This window comes from Protopterus annectens, chromosome 9.part0 (genome assembly GCF_019279795.1).
Source record: "Protopterus annectens isolate FY-2018-M chromosome 9.part0, PAN1.0, whole genome shotgun sequence".
NCBI lineage: Eukaryota > Metazoa > Chordata > Ceratodontiformes > Protopteridae > Protopterus > Protopterus annectens.
This window is the reverse complement of record NC_056743.1, coordinates 949,367,018-949,385,969: the sequence shown is the minus strand read 5'-3', so window position 1 is coordinate 949,385,969 and position 18,952 is coordinate 949,367,018.

The following is an 18,952-nucleotide window of genomic DNA, read 5'->3' as shown; positions in this document are numbered from 1 at the left end:
TCTTACACGGAGGCTTCCTGAATCTGGCCCAATGTTTTGATATGTGTTTCATGATAGGTTAGTTTTTGGCAACAAGTTTGAATTAATTGAGTTGGATTGGTGTGTTTTTAAAGAGCTAAGTATAAAATAAGACCAGGATTCAATAAAACTTATACGGAGCTAAACTCCATGTAAGAATAGTGGTATGGCTCAAACACGGAGTTTGTAGCCTGTGTAATCCAGTAAACAAGGCTGGGGGCGTGTACGAGCCTTCCAGCATTATTCTAACATGGACACCCTGGAATAATGCTAATCACCTCATTTGCTGGTGAAAACTGTGCAAATTAGGTGAATTAGTGATTCAGCAAGCAGACAGGCATCTGTGTTGGAGCCGTGTCTGCTCCAGAAATGTATTTGGTTACTAACCGTGTACATTTCTGCAAAAATCAAAACGGGGGCGTGACAGCTCAATGTAAAGAATGTATTATGAGTGTTAGGCATGCCAATGTGCCAATGGCCAAAAATATGGCCGTTGGCATGCAAAACTGTTTCAAAATTATAAAAAATCAAAGTTTATTTTTTTTGGACGATTTTGGATGTTTAAGTGGAGTGCAGTGGCACACAAACGAGATCGTACAGAAAATAAAAAAATGTAGAAACACAATTTTATGTGAAAGATGAATTTTGCCATTATAGGGGGCAGCAGGCAGACTCATAAAAATAACAGGTAACAGTGGTAGCTAAGGTAGTGTAACTAGGGTCTTAGGCAGTGCAGTATGCAAATGAGCTAAATTTATTGAATAGCAAAATTGGAGACCATGTCTGCATGCACCTAACAGTGTAGGAGCTATAATACGATGGTGTAAGCAGGAGAAGCAGCTGACATGAAAAGGGTGTGTGTCATGCTTGATGTAAGCACATTGGAGCTCTGCGGCTCCTATTTGCACTCAGCTAAGCACAGCTAAGCAAGGGTGTGTGTCTGAGGCTGCTTAGCTGTGCTTAACTCTTTCAAGAACTGAGGAGCATGTTCGTGTCCAAGGGAGGACCTTTTCTGCTCTGCAATGTTGCACTTGCTAAAACAGTTTGCACACCATGCCACAGGACTTAAACTGAAAAAAAAAGGAAATAGCAGTATAAAGGAAATGACCTACAAATCACTAAAATGGCCTCTCCCAGTCACAGTGGCCGATTCAAAACCCTCAATAATACAGCTGGCAGATAGAATGCATCATAGTCAGCCAATCACACAGGCAGCATTTGCAGCACAACAGTGTAAAGTATGCAAACACCTTTCAGTCTGTTTTTTACCACAAACCCTGCACCATTAGTACACATAGTTGGGAATTGTAACTGACAAAATGCCAGGGGCTGCTTTTGCTTTGATGCATCAGTATGTGCTAGAGACTGAGGGTGGTGAACAGGATAATGCTGACAACCATTCCAGACCAAGCAGGAGGAGAAGAGTGTTCAGACCCAGGGTAACCTACCAGGGGCTACATGATCTGGTGATACTAGAGCACTACAGGGTGGACAGGCACATACTCCAGCAACTTATCGAGCTGTGATGCTCACGTCAGACTCAGAGCCAACAGAGGGGAACCCATCTCAGTTGAAACCAAGGTATATGTAGCCTTAAGAATACTAGCTGCAGGTACCTTCCAAAGACCTAATGGGGACATCATGGAGGTTTCACAGGCATCTGCATTCAGGGTACTACACCAGTTCCTGGATGTCATAATACCACATGCCGCTGAGCACATTTATTTCCCCAACACCCCTGAGGAGAGGACCAGCAATATGTCTCTTCCAGTGAGTAGCAGACTATCCAGAGGTACTGGGTGCCATAGACTGCACTCACATCAGCATCAAAGCACCACCTTGTGAAGATGGTAGAGTATATGTCAACCACAAGGGCTTTCACTCCATCAACTGCCAGGTCATGTGTAATGCCAGGGCATTATCATGAATGTGTGTGCTGGCAGCCTGGAAGCTATCACAACTCACACATCTGGCATTCCTCACAGCTGTACCATGGATTTGCCAGGGGGGACGTCCCATATGGCCATCTTGTGGGGGATGCTGGCTATGCACTGGAACCGTGAATGATGACACCCATCAGAAATGCACACACACCCACTGAAGAATGCGATAATGAGGCACATGTACAAACAAGGAGCATTATAGAGCATGTGTTTGGGATGCTCAAGTCACAGTTCCAGTGCCTTGATATATCTGGTGGAGCCTTGCAGTACTCTCTACTTACATGTGCACACATGTTCATAGTATGTTCCATGCTGCACAATATAATTCTGCGGAAACAGCTGCAGCAGGGAATAGCACAGGGAAGGGCCACACAGCCCCCACACCATTACCAAGGTCACCACATGCACAGGAGAAACTCAGAGGAGGAACCCCCTGAGCCTGACAATGTAGGTTGATGTAGGCATGTCCAGTATGCCCTGTCCTTGGCAAAGAGGCAATGCATAGCACATACACTGACACCCCAGGGATCCAGGGACTGACACCTCCCTCTGACTCACACACACAGTAAAATGGATGCCACACACATCACACTACCTGTACCTTACCATATATAGGCCTTGCACTGCATGCATTTGACAGAGTCAGCAATCAAGCACCATCCTCACAACTGCCACAGGCACAAGGTAAGTCACTCTTCTCAATAATACATGAATGGAGTAGTACATTTTGCTAGCATATCTAAGGTATTTCTGAATGTATGCATGGAAATGGGGTGGGCTACAAGGATAGCAGCAGACAACTGTCAGCTATGTGGGACAACAGGAAAAGTCTGCCCAACACTGGCTTTTCCAGAGGATGCAGTAGTCCTCTGTGTGACAAAACATACTGCAGTGTATGCATGGGACAAATAAACTGGGGGTTCATAGGTTACATGCATGGATGTCAATATTGTGGCCTCATACTCACCCCACAGCCTCTTCTAGCAAGCCAGTTGTAGAAAACCATTAAGAAATGTCTGGCAAAGGCTCACAAATATGGACAATGATGAAATAGTCCTCTCACAGACTTCCATAGTGATAACATAGCAGGCCTTGCAGTTGCAGGACGTCTCAGCAGGGTAGGAAGTCTGAAACTCAAATACCTGCCAGTACATTCTAACCCTCGGTCTATAGTGATATGCCAGTATTTTCCAAGACAGGCACAACACTATGCTAAATGGAACCCAAAAGTAAAGCCAACATTTGCACAGTCTGTGCAAATGTGTACAGTTGACAGGTATGGTGCCCCGACACACCCATGTCCCCATAGAAATGTAGTAACAAGTATGTTTGTAGGGTAATAGCAGCAGAGCACACATTTCCAGGGCTGTCCTAATCAACCCAACCACTTGTTGCATGTGCACAATATGCAGGGTTTAATGAGTTATGTATATGCATGGTCAATACTGTTAGGAAGTGGGCAGCATGTACACTCGGCTGTTGAGCCTAGTGGCCTAGTTACAGTACTGTGGTTGACAGGTTCTATGTTCCAAGGCTTTCCATGCAAACTATTTAGCATGCAGCTACACCCATGGTAGGAGTTGTACACACTGTCCATAAGTCAATATCTGTCACTGCAGGAAAGCTGGACAAGTCAGGGACAGGGTTACACACATATGACAGTACACATCTCAGAGTAACCTACACAATGCCAAGTAGGTCAACAGGTACCTGAAAGTCAGTATACTGCCAGGTTTTCAATGGCTGCCACCTTACTGTGTCAGCACTGACAACAGGTCACTGGCCACCGCCCATACCCCTGGAATGGCAGGCTGTCAAGAAAGGATCACAAATATGCCTAATATAACTCTTCTGCTTGTCCTAACATTGCATTTGCCTGTGAAACAATGTGCCAAACAAGAAAGGTGCATGTTGAAACATCAATGGCAGACAGTGGAGAGGCAGATGTCATATCCTAAGAAAAAGCAAGCTTATGCCAAACTTTCTCCGAGCTGTCAATGTTTGCAAGAGCATTAGTAACACCCTGTCCCCATGTGTGGTCCTGTGTCTGACTGTCATATATGAGCCTGTACAGATATCAGTCTGTGACAGGTTGACAGGCTAGGCCCAACATGTAGCCACATAATAACATAGCAACACAAACCATCTGAGGTATTATCTGTATGGATTATCATGGATTATCATGGACCTCCTTAACAGGAACATTGCTAAACCCCAAATACCTGACCCCACACAGTCTGCCTTCCCCAATGGGAAGTATGTCAGTGAACTCTGGATGACTTCCCTGAGACAGCCAACAAAGGCATGGGTGATGGAAAGATGGTGCACTCTGGCCACCTTCATTCGGCAAAAGCCTTACACACTATTCCTCATATGGCCATAGCACAAGAACTCTGTCAAGTAGGCAGCAATCCATATGTTACCAGATCGGTAGGGAACTGGTTCACTGATAGAACCCATGTAATCATAATAGGGATAGCCAAGTCAAGCAGTACACCCATAATGAGTGGCATACTCCAGGGATCGGTCTGGGGGCCTCTGGTATATGGGAAATGCTTCCCTGAGGTGCAGGAAAAAAACACTGGTGCATGGCTCACCAGGTTGGCAGATGACTGCAGGCTGGGAACAGTCATCAATACCCAAAGTGATATGGACGTCCCACAACAAGGTCTCACCAAAACAAATGACTGTTGCCTGAAACATAGCCTCAAGCTGAATGCCTGCAGGTGCATCATCATCCCCTTCAGGGAGACTGACATCCGCACATATTATCACATGAACAACAATGTCCTACATACACAATCAGTACTACGGCATTTAGCCACCCAGGTAGATAGCAACCTAAAGTCTGAGCACCATGTCACTTCTGTTGTAGAGAAAGTTTCATAGCTGGGCCAACACAACATTAAGTGTATCTCATCCAGGGACAAAGAGGTCATAAGATCCATGTAGCCTAACCCTATAAATCCAATTATTCTGTGCAATTCCCCCTCTGACATGTACCTCAGAAAGCACATGCAGCAGCTGGATAGACCACAGAGGTTCCTCACCGGGAAAATCCAGGACACCAAACACCTACCCACACAGATAGGCTAACAGTACTGCCCCTCCACTCAGTTCCATACAGACTCCTCAGAGGTGACCTCTGTCTAGCATACAAAGCAATCCAGACCCTGCCTTGATGGGACTGTAGCACATCTGGAAGTCAAGGCCCACTCGATCAACCTGTAGGTACATCAACCTGGTCTGTGCTATCAATAGGGCTTGTTGGTGTGACAGATACGTGTCCCACAGACTCCCCCATCTGTGGAATACACTCCATGTCAAGCCGAGTGCCTCAATACCCCTTGTGAAGTGCTCCCTGTATAAGTGCATAGGAAACAGAAAATAAAGTCCTGTGACTCCACCTGTGTCCCTACTGTACAGGGGCTCTGGGCGCTTACATGTCTTACCATGGGCTGCACTCTCATCTGCAAGAGTTATAAGGGCATCAGGGCCAATAGCCCAGTAACCTCATACCAATGTATCAACCAATGAAAAAATGTCAGTCACAGATTCACCACATTACCCTATACTGCTCTGCCACTGACATACCTGGAAATCACAGTGCTATGTGGAATATACCACACATATACTGGGCATCCCTGTTCAGTAGAATGTACTCTGTGACCACACCCATACCTCAAACTCTTAGAGCAAGAAATATGGACAAGATAATAAATAATAGTGGGACAAAGGCCCAAACATAGGGATGATATTTAAATATTGCTCTCACAAACTTAGAAAGTCGAAGGAATAACAGGCATTGCAGTACCATGAAATCTCAGAAGGTAATAAAGTCTGAAACTGAAATGCGCTGTCATTATTTTCTAACTTCAGTCTCTAATTATGTGCCACTAACTTTCCAGAACACCACACTTTTATGGAAAATGGGCCAAATCTATGAGGAATACATCTGGTCATTCTGCAAAATACTATACAACTCAGAGGTATGATACACTAGCATATGATTTTTCAGGTAAGATGAATGCCATACAAGCAGGTGATCCCCAGCCAGTATGTCACTGAGGTGCTGGACAGTTTACACAGTGTCATCAGCCAATCGGCTGTAGGGACACTTCTCAAAATTCTGGATTGGGCAAGACTGTCTATAGTTGGACTCATAGTTCTGGTCTGTGCATCATGCAACTTGTATTTCACAGGTAAACCACTGTGAGGATCTAAGGACATCTGTCAGTAAGTAATGATACAATGCATTTCATTGTCAGACATCTTATATGTCAGACAATGTCTGCTAAAACAAATCCTGTTACACTAGCAAACTGCCCACATTAATAAGAGCAATATGTACTGTATCTCCCTATGTTTGGGCCATTGTTCCCCCATTTTGGCAGGCTATCTTCAGATCCCTTGCACGAATGGTTTGAGCAGTATGGCTGTAGCACACAAAGCCCTGGAGTGGAGTACAACTATCTCTGGAATGGAGTCCCACTCCTACTACAGAAGGTTATACTGAACATGCTCCTACACTTAGAGAATTACAGCCCACATCTAAAACGTCTAAACCCACATTGGGCTATATAACTATATTGTGGATATATGTCTTTCCATACACAGAGCTGTGTACACCTTAACTGACTCTACCCACATACATCAGATAGGATTACCCTCAGCTAACTGTAGGTAGCCCATATGTAATATATCTGCATCTGTTGTGTGTGATACACAGGCATATATATGGATAACATATAACAATATTTCCAGCACGCACACACACACACACACACACACACACACACACACACACACACACACACACACACACACACACACACACACATATGGAGAAGAGAGAAACATAGAGTGATAGACACACAGGCAGACACACACAGACAGTGAGTCATAGACAGGGATACCCTGAAAGGCATAGAGTGATATATTGCTGTGGACAGTTGTATAGCAGTTGTAACCAGTTGCATGTGCCAGCATGAAGGTGAGCTCCATTTTGTAATATGCGTTAAGGGTTGTAATTTCACATTGTGTGTGTGTGTGTGTGTGTGTGTGTGTGTGTGTGTGTGTGTGTGTGTGTGTGTGTCTGTGTGTGTGTGTGTGTGTGTGTGCGTGTGTTTGTAGGGTAAAGTATTATGAAACCTTTCCCACTCAGTACACTTCCCATTGCCCTACCTTACAAGATCTGCTGATGTCAGTCACCTTAGAAGTACCTTTGGACACTTATCAGCCCTCTAAGCTCTGTGGCACATGCTATAACTGCAAAACACTATACTACAAATACTAGATAGGCAGGGGTTCTAATTTCAGTTCTGACAAATGTAAGTGTGTGTGTGTTAAATATATTGAGACCATTCCCACCCATACACTTCCCTTGGGCTACTTTAGCTGTCCTGTTGATGTCAGTCACCTTAGAAGTACCCTTGGACACTTGTCAGCCCTATAAGCTCTGTGGAATGTGTGATAACTGCAGAACACTATAGTATAGATAACTAAATAGGTAGGGTTTCTAATCTCAGGCCTGGCAAATGTAAGTATGTGTGTGTTTGTAGATCAAAGATTTTGAAGCCATTCCCACCCAGTACACTTCAGATTGGCCTACTTTGGCTGTCCTGCCTATGTCAGTCACCTTAGAAGTACCTTTGGCCAACTCTCAGTCCTATAAGCTCTGTTGCACTTGCAATAACTATGTAACAGTATAGAACAAATAACTAGATGGCCAGGGGTCTAATTTCAGATCTGGCAAATGTGTGTGTGTGTAAGTGTTTGTAAATGCATATATTTGTACAATACAGTATTTTGAAGACTTTCTTTCCCAGTACACTTCCCATTGCCATACTTTACAAGGTCTGGTGATAAACAGAAGCGCAGTCAAGCCACAAAAAACTCAGGCACCTTAGAAGTACCTTGGGACACTTTCCAACTCTATAAGCTCTGTGGCAAGTGCAATAACTTTTTTTTCAATATAGTACCAGTAACTAGATATGTAGGGGTTCTAAATTCAATACTGGCAACTGTGATACTGTGTGTGTGTATGTGTGTGTGTGTGTGTGTGTGTGTGTGTGTGTGTGTGTGTGTGTGTGTGTGTGTGTGTGTGTGTGTGTGTGTGTGTGTATGTGTGTGTGTGTGTGTGTGTGTGTGTGTGTGTGTGTGTGTGTGTGTGTGTGTGTGTGTGTAGAACAGTTTTCTCTGTGTGAGTGTTCGGGTGAGACCATATCCTCTGGGGGTCTGGGGATTACCATTCTGAGACATGTTCCACCCAGTACAATCACATTTCCCACTTTATAAGGACTGCTGATGTCATCCACCATATAAGTATTTGTACACACTCTTTACCCCTATAAGCTCTGTGGCATGTGCAATAACTGTGTAATACTACAGTGCAATTAATTAGATGGGCAGGGGTTCTAATCTGAATACTGTCAACTAGGGTACTGTGTGTGTTTGTGTGTGATGCATATCCTCTGTGTGTTGGTTATACCATTTTAAGGCCTGTTGACCCCCTCCCCATGGCATTAATTTAAAGAGCCAGTTAATGGCATCTGCTGTACATGCACCATGTTAAACTGTACAGGCCATACCAGCCATCTGTACATATGTATATGGAATATCCAGATGTTTGCAACCAATATGTGGTCTGTGTCCCCTAACAATAGGCATTTATGGGACACATTGCCAAATATGTCACAGTTACTCTAATGACAGACATGTCAGCAGCAGACCTCGTACCTGTCTGAAACATCATGCTGATAAACAGTCTGTTACTCTATCACTGTATCACATTACCTTGCAGCAGTCTACCTGTGTTACGGCCACCAATATAACTCCCTACCACTAATAGACAGACATCAGGTGTAAGCCATCTGGGAAGCTGGGGCAAACAGCAAATATTGATCACACCCATCACATATTGCTGTGACACCCATGGGAAATAGATAGCGGAACAGGTCATGCAATTGAATGCACCTTCCATAGGGTATATGTTGTTACTTGACAATATCTGTTATTAATCTCCAGTGTCAGTCTATCATGAGTTTACCAGACATTGGCCAAAAAACCACATGCTTATGACAGATGTAAAGAAATTATGTGTCAGACATCAGGTCAATCTGCACACATATGTAGAGGTCAGAGGTATGGCCACCATCTGTACCCATTCCTCCCAAGCTCTTAGAGCAATAAATGTTTACAAAGCCATAACTATTGGGGTGACAAAGGCCACATAATAGGGACACCTGTCAGATATTGCTCCTACAAACATATAACGATGATAGCATAACAGGTTTTGCATTAGCATAGATGGTCTGAAAGGTATGAAGTGTGCAACTCATAATGTCTGCCATTATGTTATGACATCAGCCCACAAGGATTTGGCAACGATTTGCCAGAAAGACACAGGTGCATGAGAAAATGGAGCAAATATATGTGGCATGAATTAGGACAGTCTGTGTAAACTGTACAGTTGAGAGGTATGTCTGAACCACCATACAGGTTGCAGTCCATGTTTGGCAAGGTGTAACCTGTGATGACAACTGAAACAGTTAAAAGAGGTCCCAAGACTGTAGGACAAGAAACATGTCATACAGTTCCATACTGATTGCATAGAGAAGTGATTTCACATCAGAAGCACCTTCATGTCATGAGAAATACTGTCAGCTAAAGTAATGTCACACAAAGAAGGTTTCATACTAGCATACCAGAGGACATTCTGTGTGTTGCACATGGCATGCTATGTGCTGCCAACTGTCACATTACTACAAGTTGTGTCCCACACTCCACAATTGATAATGTCACACACATTGTGTGTTGCCTATGTGTGTGCAATATGTAGATATGTGAAGGCCATGTGGCTACCTTGTGCCCACAAGATAGGTGAATTTGTTGGGTTAAAGTAATGGCTAGGCTTGTGAGGAACCTAGTGCCAATACTCAAGTAATCTCCTCTGTATGAATGAGCCTGTGGTACTACAGATCACCAAGGCGACATGTATGAAGGCTAGCTGGCTGTGTCAAGGGTGTATGTATGCAAGGTCACACTGTCTGCCACCAGTGTCCCTCACACACTGTTCCATGCATACACACCTGGTAAACTTGTGCATATACAGCTGTACCTTGGCTATTAAAAGGTCAATGTGTTTCCACTCTGCCATACTCCTCATTAGTAATGTCAGCAGGGTCACAGCCTGCAGACACACAGACACCTGGAACACAAACAGAATACAGCATGTGAGACTACATTCAGTCAGCATTACTAATGCTAATAATGCATCATGGCTAAAAATGTTGCATGCACTTTGATGTGTACCCATAAGAATTGCCAGCAGACAGCACCTTCCACAGCATTACATTACTACACTGTACTATATTCACCCTGTGCATCAGACCCATATTAGCATGTCCCTGCATCGATGGTATGGATGACAGGGATGTGGCACAGGTATCATCATATGCACAGGGTATGGTGTGGGTTTGCCAGAGGCCCAGGCTGGGCCATACGGTTGACATCATGTGTGTGTGTTTGGAGGGGTGTTGTCTAAACGGGCTGTGCAGAGGTGTGGTGTGTGTCTGGTGGTGACATGCCTGTGATAGAGATATGTGAGTGTGTTTGCATGCACACAGTCATGCCATGCGGCTGCTCTACATAGGGGCATGTTGGACAGCTGTGGACCATACATGGCAGGGTGTATAGTTCACCATCTCTAGCCATGGACATGGGAATTCTTTCTGCCAGGGGTCTCACTGTGAGTGAGTGGGTAACCACCAGACCTAATGCCAGATGCAGTACTACTCCCCAATGGTGACTGCTGTCTGCTGGATCCATGTGCCTGACGAGACCAGTCAGGACCACATGCCCATGGCCTGCTCTATTGTGGTGTGGACAGCACCCTCCCTTCGGTAGTGCTGGTAGTACTGCCACTACAGGAGTGTGAATGTGCATGGGCCCATAGACTCTTAGCTGATCTTGTTGCTGACCTAAATCAACGTGGCTGATGCCCTACTCCCACCACATGCTCCAGCACAGACATTCCATGGTTGAGGATTGAAAATCCTCTCACCCCACTATCTATCTATGACCTCAGCATAGTAACGTGTGGCATCAGCAAGGCCATGGAGGTCATCGCACATGGCAGAAAGTGTTGCATTCAAGACCTTGAGTATCTGTCTGTTGTTGCTTTCAATACGTGCCTGTGCCTCTATGATGTCCAAAACATGCATCTGGTGACACCTGCTATGACACTTGTGACAGGCACTTGATGGGCAGCAGTCCTCCTTAGAGCACCTCTGTCCATCTGCCTGTGTGGGACCTCACCTGCTCTCTGGCTATGTCAAGTGTCTACACTCACACTTGCCATAGTCACCAGACTAGCCTGTTCCATGCCACCACCCTCCAACTGTCCATTATCTGTGGCTACTGGGGATTGGGTATGTGTGTGCATTGTGACTGTATGCGGGGACACTGTGGTTGAAAGTGGGATGCCAACAGATGCCACAGATTCAGCCACTGACAACCCCACCTGTCCCTCACTATGACTACCATCATCATCAGAGTTCGCAGAGACGCTGACATCAGGTTGTGAGTGGGAGAGACACCTACCCCCATGTCCACCTGTGAGGGGAAGACAACATATGTCAATTAATATCTGCACTGTAAGCTTTGCTGATGCACACACAAAGACATGCATGCATGCACACACACAGACACATACACACACACACACAGACACACACACACACACACACACACACACACACACACACACACACACACACACACACAGTCTCATATAGGTGAGGTGGCACAAAGGCACTATACAGACCACACAATATCTGAATGATGACATGCACGACACACAATCAGACCACAACATACACACTCTGGACAGGCCCTCAACATCACGCAGTGCAGCTATGTCCACTTAATGTTGGTACCAATATATACCTTTGGGATACAAGAGTAGTACTAGGTGATGGGCCTTCACCTACCATACACTGCACCCATGCACGCATTATTGCTGTACACCAGTATAGCACAGTGGCAACACCTATAGAAATGTTACATATCCTGCCAATAGGCCCCTGTGATGACCACTGTGATGCAATGATGTTAACTCCACCACGAGTGAACATGCACATATCGCAATATGGCTAAGAGTAACAGTTGTGTGCATGGTAAAATGAATGCCCTTAACATGTCTATGGTATTGCGGAGCCACAGCAAGATGTCTCCATACTCAACAGCTTCAGGCTGCTGTTCCCCCATCCAGAACAGAGGGACCTATGTAGTTGTGGGAGAGAGGTATTGTCAGCAGACTCACATGTGGCATTGGTACAGGATGAATGCTGCATTTCTGCACATGTACAGTGCAAGCTCTGATACTACACAATTTGTTGTCATTCACCATAGATGTGCGCTTGTGTGCATTACAAAACCCCACCCACAAATGCAGTTTGACCTGACATATGCTTCTAGATACTCTACAGATGAAAGTATGACTGCTACAGTATTCAACTGATGTCCACTGGGGCCTTACTTGGATGCTCCTTGCTTGTTGGTTGGGTGCCACCCACCTACACGACTTGGGTGTGTTCAGTTTGCTGGGGTGCAGTAGCTGCCCCAAGGTTGGTGAGGAACTCCTCTGTTGGTGTCAGTGGGGCCTGCATAGCAGGACCTCCACCTGTGGCTGTATGGTCCCTGGCCACAGCAGCAGCCCTTCACCGGTCATGGTATATGAGGTCAGTTGCCCTGTGCCTGAATTGTTCATAGGTCTGCCCATGCTGACCCATGTTGTTCACCCTGGTAATTAAGTGGAGTCCACTCTCACAGCTGCTTTCTGCTATGGCTGAACAGGACTCTGTGATGCTGTTGAATGGTTTCAATAATTGCCACAGTCTCACTTTCTGAGTATGCAGGCTGCCACATATGTGGCATTCCACCTGGAAGACATAAATGGGGAAACACATCACAGGACCTCATACATTAGTCAACATTATTTACAGATCTTGCATATCCACATTTACTAGCACTATCCACCACTAAAAACCACATCATAAGTGCCATCTATCAGCACAGTATGATCATGCATTGTACTCCTGGTCCTGATGTGTCATGTTTCCCCCAATGAGGGCCATAAATGTGAATAATCCTCCATTTATCATTCACATTTGTGTAGAGAGATGACAGTGGCTGTCTTCCATGCAGATGGGATGACAGTGGTGCTCAGGTTTTGTTTGACTACAGTGTATAATGGAGCCGACAGCTCATGCTGAGTTCATGTAGGATGCAGACAGGAATGTTATCAGGTACCATGGAGACTTCAATTTGTTGCCTTTGAGAGGGCATTACAGATGTTCCCTGATGATGAGGGGGAGGGGGTGCTGTGCATATCCTCTTATACTGATGGGGGGACAGGGGGTTGATGTTTTCATTTAACCTGTCTGAAGTGGGTTGGCTATAGCTACAGTGAGTGTGTGTATGTGGTGTTTTTGTACACCAGTACAGGACGGATTTTGCTGCTGCTGCCTCTGAGATTGCAGACATATGTGAAGAAGACCTTGTGACTGACCTTGGTGGATGTGTCCAATTTGTACTCATAGTTAGCCTTACACTGATTCACATGTGACCCGATATGCTTGTTCAGACAAAGGTGGAATTGCTTCAGATTTTGTGCCTGCTCCTTCTTGGCCCTGTAAAGTGAATATTTCAACCTATTAGGTGGTTTGTGTATTGCTGCTGTCCACCAAAGATGATTACTCTGCCTTGGGAGAGGTGAGTTTTACAAGTCAGGTACTGCTGAATCCATACAGCTATGTAGGTGCTCATATAAATGTTTGTTGTAGTCTTGGACATAAAGTCATAACACAGTTGAACACTTTTTCAGTTTCAGCCTGGTAATCATACTCAATCTAGTAATCATTTCTGTTTCAAGGCAATGCAACAACCTGTAGCTGTAGACATTTATAGGTTCATAGGTTCATAGGTTTATACTAGGCTATCTGCCCCAAGGCATTTATAAGCCTAGCCCGAATTTTTGTGGCTTACGCCACCCCTTATATGAAAAAATACTGTACCCATTAGTTTGTTGTGCCTCTGTCCAGCAGTGACACAGAGATGATTCCCGGGGTAAACCTACGATCTCCCATCCACAGGTCAAGATTTCTCTTGATCAGAGCCAGCAAGGTGCTCTGCCTTACATGGACCGGGACTCTATTCCACAGCATAGGGAGTCTCTGAGTGATAAATCTATCCCTCCAGCACGTCCTATTTATATCCGTGCTAAGGTTTAAGTCACTTGCTCTAGTGGTTTTGGTGGATTTGGATTTTTTGAGGTGGAGCATGTCCATGAATTCCGGGTTGGACATGGCCTTGTATGTCAGGCACATGTCACCTCTGAGCAGACGGTATGCGACTGAATAGAGCTGGAGTTTCTTCAATCTGGCAGCATATGACAGATTTTGGAGTCCCTTTATCCTTTTGGTGAGAAACTTTTGGGGTCTCTCCAATTGCTGCAGATGTCGAGTGAGATACATCCCGAATGGGGCATTGTACTCGATCATTGGTCTGATAAGTGAAGAGTACAGGGGAACAATGACCTCACTAGATCTGGATGTGAATCCCTTCATGATCAGGTGGGCAATGTAGAAGGTCTTTCTAACCACTTTAGCAATGTGAGTGTCAAAAGAAAGGCCACTGTCAACCTGGGTCCCCAGGTCCCTGATAACCTCTTCTGTGCTTAGTGGATTGCCACCTATATGGTAGCTTGGGGTTACCTTGTTTTTCCCGAAGGGTATGACACATTTTTTGGCGTTTAACTTCAGGCCATGGCTCTGGCACCAGCTATCTGTTTCCGTGAGTCCCTTCTGAAGGATATCCGTGTCCGATGCACTTTCCACTATGGCACCCAGTTTGCAGTCGTCTGCAAACTTTGTCAGCCAAAGACCTCCCATGTTGGCCTGTACTTCTGAGAAGTAGATGCCGAACAATAGGGGGCCAAGGACCGAGTCCTGTGGGACACCACTTGTGACCGGCTTGGAGTCTGACATAGCGCCAGCAACTCTAACCCTGTGGGTTCTGTCCTTAAGCCAGTTTGCAACCCATCTTGTGACATATGGGTTTACATTTAAGCTGGTAAGTTTTTCTACAATACCCGAGTGGGGTATTGTGTCAAAAGCCTTTGCAAGGTCAAGGTAGGCTGTATGGACTGCCTTTCTCTCATCAATGGCCTTGGTGACTGTTTCGAAGAAGTCGACCAAGTTCAAAAGGCATGATCTGCCCTTGACGAAGCCAAACTGGGTCGGGTCCAATGTCTGCAAGTCCCCTATATCTTTGTTTATGAGCTCCATTATGATCCTCTCCATAGCTTTGCAGACTAGACTTGTTAAGCTTATGGGGCGGTAATTACCAGGGTCCGTAGAGGCACCACCTTTGTGGAGTGGGACCACAGTTGCCGTACTCCACTCCTTGGGCACGTATCCTGTGGTAAGGCTGAGATTAAACAGCGGGTTTAATTCCTCATTTAGCTCATGTAGCACACAGCCGGGGACACCATCCGGTCCCATTGATGCTGTGTTTTTAGCTTTAGAGAGAGCAGCTTTCACCTGCGCATTTGAGATGTCTGGGAGGCTACACTCCGCTGGGATAGTTATCTCTCCTTTAGGGGGGGAGAGGGGGGTGAAGTTTGCACTGAACCTGTCTGCCAGTATGTTGGCAATGTCTGTGGGTTCAGTGATTTTTGTATCATTTTGGACTAATTCTGAGAATATCTGGGAGTTTCCACCCAGGTTCCTAACATAGCTGAAAAAGGCCTTATGATTGTCGTTTGAATCCATGGCAATTTTTCTCTCAAAATGTCTGTGTCTGTGTGATGCACTAAAACTAAGATTATACACTTGTAAAACATGTACAGCTTATTTACCTGACACTTTGCAACCATGTCTGTATGTTTGAGGCTTTCAGCTACACCTATTAATGCATACATGTGTACAGGTAATACCTAATTTACATTTCTATTCTATGTCTGTATGACACTCTTGCAGCTCAGTCATACCTCTGAACCTGTTAGAGCAAGACATCTGGATGAAGGCACACATAAATTGGGGGCAATGGTCCACAAATAGTGACACTTTATACATATTGCTGTAACACACTTAAGACAGTTGATAGCACAGTAGGTTTTGCATTCACAGGAATACTCTGGAGGATATGACATCTGACATTCAAATGTATGCTGTTGTGTTCTAATGTCCATTACATATTTACTTGTTTGTCATACCTGTTGTAGTGCTTTCTCAGAGTAATCATGAGATATCTCTGTCTGTATTTCAAGTCTTTCCATGTAAAGGCTCAGACCTGTTTTGCATAGGCAGCAGCTTGCCTTTTGAAGGTAATGCTCATGAACAGGTGATGGCTTATGCACCAATTGGTGTCTCCCACTTGATAACTGCATCCAGAAAAGCTGTGCTATTATTCTAATAGCCAATGGAATGGCAACATAGTCCTGAAATTAAGTCCTTCATGTGGACTTTGCCCCTTTTCCTTGTCTGTGAGGAAGACATTATGGAGGTGTGTGAGCTACAGCATCACAGAGGGTAGGCGGAAATACCTCTTAGAGCATGAAATGTGGAGACAGCCCAACAAAATGATGGAGGAGGACCCAGAATTAGGGACAGAATTTAAGTATTGGTGTTATACAGTTGGAAAATTGCTAGTTTAACAGGGTTTGTCTGGACATGCATTTTCTGTGTTAATTTAAGTCTAACAGTGTTATGTATATGACATACCTGTCAACTATATAGATTCCCACAGAATGTCCAGAGGTTTGCCTCTTATGTTTGGTCTGTTCCTGAGACAGTTTTTGTCCTTGGCAAATCAGTAAGATATTCTGGGGATTGCAGTCACTAAACAATAACGTCCATTTGTGTTTCTGACTTCATATCCTTCAGAAAAGTTATGTAACAGCAAACCCTGCAACATCAGTGACTTTTTAAATTTATAACACCAATATTAAAAATACGTCCCTGTTTTGAGGCCTCTGTCCCCCAATTATGTCCGGCTTCATCCAGATTTCTTGCACTAAGAGGTTGAGCGGTATGGTATATCATTATTTAGTGACTTCATTTCTGATATCATCCCAGTGATTTAGCAGACTCTCAGACATGCTATGAGGAAGAGACTATAAATATGAGGTCAAAACCTGGACAGTCTCTGGAAATCTGTACAGTTGAGAGGTCTACATGTCTGGTCATTGTTAACAGACCGGCAAGATTGTGTAGCAGTGTAGTGTGTAAATGTTTGTTGGGCTGAGTAGGGAGGGGACAGATGTGAGTGTCATGGATCCTTTTCTATCTGACTGTGCATACAGGTACAGTTGCTGGTCATCTATCAGCTATATATGTTTGTAGGGGCAGACTGAGAAATGCCCCGTACAACCTCAGGATTCCAACTACACTGTGACTTGGGGCAGTATATGTAGGGTTAGTGTGTGACTGGCAATCAGGATATGTTTGTTCACACAGTTGTTATACTGTAGATTTCAATTGGCTTACTTGTATGTTGCTTTGACTATGGTGCAAATGGTTGTGTATGCACTTTCACAATGATATTTTTTCCCTACAGTTACTTCCCTGTAGTGCGTGATATATTTGCAAATGGATGAGTAATTCCCCAGAGCTGATTTGGGGTAGTGTTGTGTTAGTCTGACCGGAAGGTACTTGGTGACATGCGTGGCGGCTCAGTGAATTTCCCTAATGTTACATGACTGCACTCATAGCTCTCAACTATCCAGATAATCATAGGATGTCTAGATGTTTAGCTCATACATTTGGTCTGTTCACATAACTGTTGTGGATTTCTGACAAATCAGTGGGATGATATGAGGATTGAAGTCACTAAATAATGAGAAGCATTTGGGTCTCAGACTTGACATATTTCAGAAAATGTATGTTAAAACAAACCATGTTATTGTAGCAACTTTCTAAGCTTATCTAATGAAATATTTAAAATATGTCCCTATTTTCAGGCCTTTGTCCCCCCACTTTGTCAGGCTTTGTCCAGACAGATTCCTTGCATTAAGGAATTGAGAGGTATGACTGCACTGCATATATATATATATATATATATATATATGTATATGTATATATATATATATATATATATATATATATATATATATATATATATATATATATATATATATATATATATATATATATATATATATATATATATATATATATATATATTTATTTGTGTGTGTGTGTGTGTGTGTGTGTGTGTGTATATATATATTTATTTGTGTGTGTGTGTGTGTGTGTGTGTGTGTGTGTGTGTGTGTGTGTGTGTGTGTGTGTGTGTATATATATATATATATATATATATATATATATATATATATATATATATATATTTTTTTTTTTTATTGTTTTATTTGACATTTGATTACCAGGGTGATTGGACTGGGTCTACAGACCCCATTTTCAGCAGAGGCCTGGGGACAAAACCTCCACATACAGTACAATAAAGAATACAGTAAAATCCAATACAGTACAAATCACATTAGAAATACTATACAAAATAAGTTGAAAGAACAAATTATGTTACACAATGTTGCAATATATATATATATATATACTACACATCTAGATGTTATATAGAGTTAAAAACATTATAGAAAATAATAGTCAATCTCACTAAACACGATGTAGTGTCCAAAACAATAGTATGTAGGTAGTGCAACGTGTGACACTGACTGCTATAGTACATGACCAAAAAAAATAAATAGAATTTTAGTTTCAGTTAGGAAAACAGTAACCAGAAAGTTAGTGATACAGAAAGATAGTGAGATAATTAAAAAGAATAGAAGCAATACAGTCTGAGCAGTAGCTTAAGGATATGGTGTAGAAACAGAGAAGAAGTTAGAAGAGCCTTAGGATCTTGCAAACTGTGAAGGATTGAAATGTGACAGAAGAGGAGGATGAGGCTAGTGT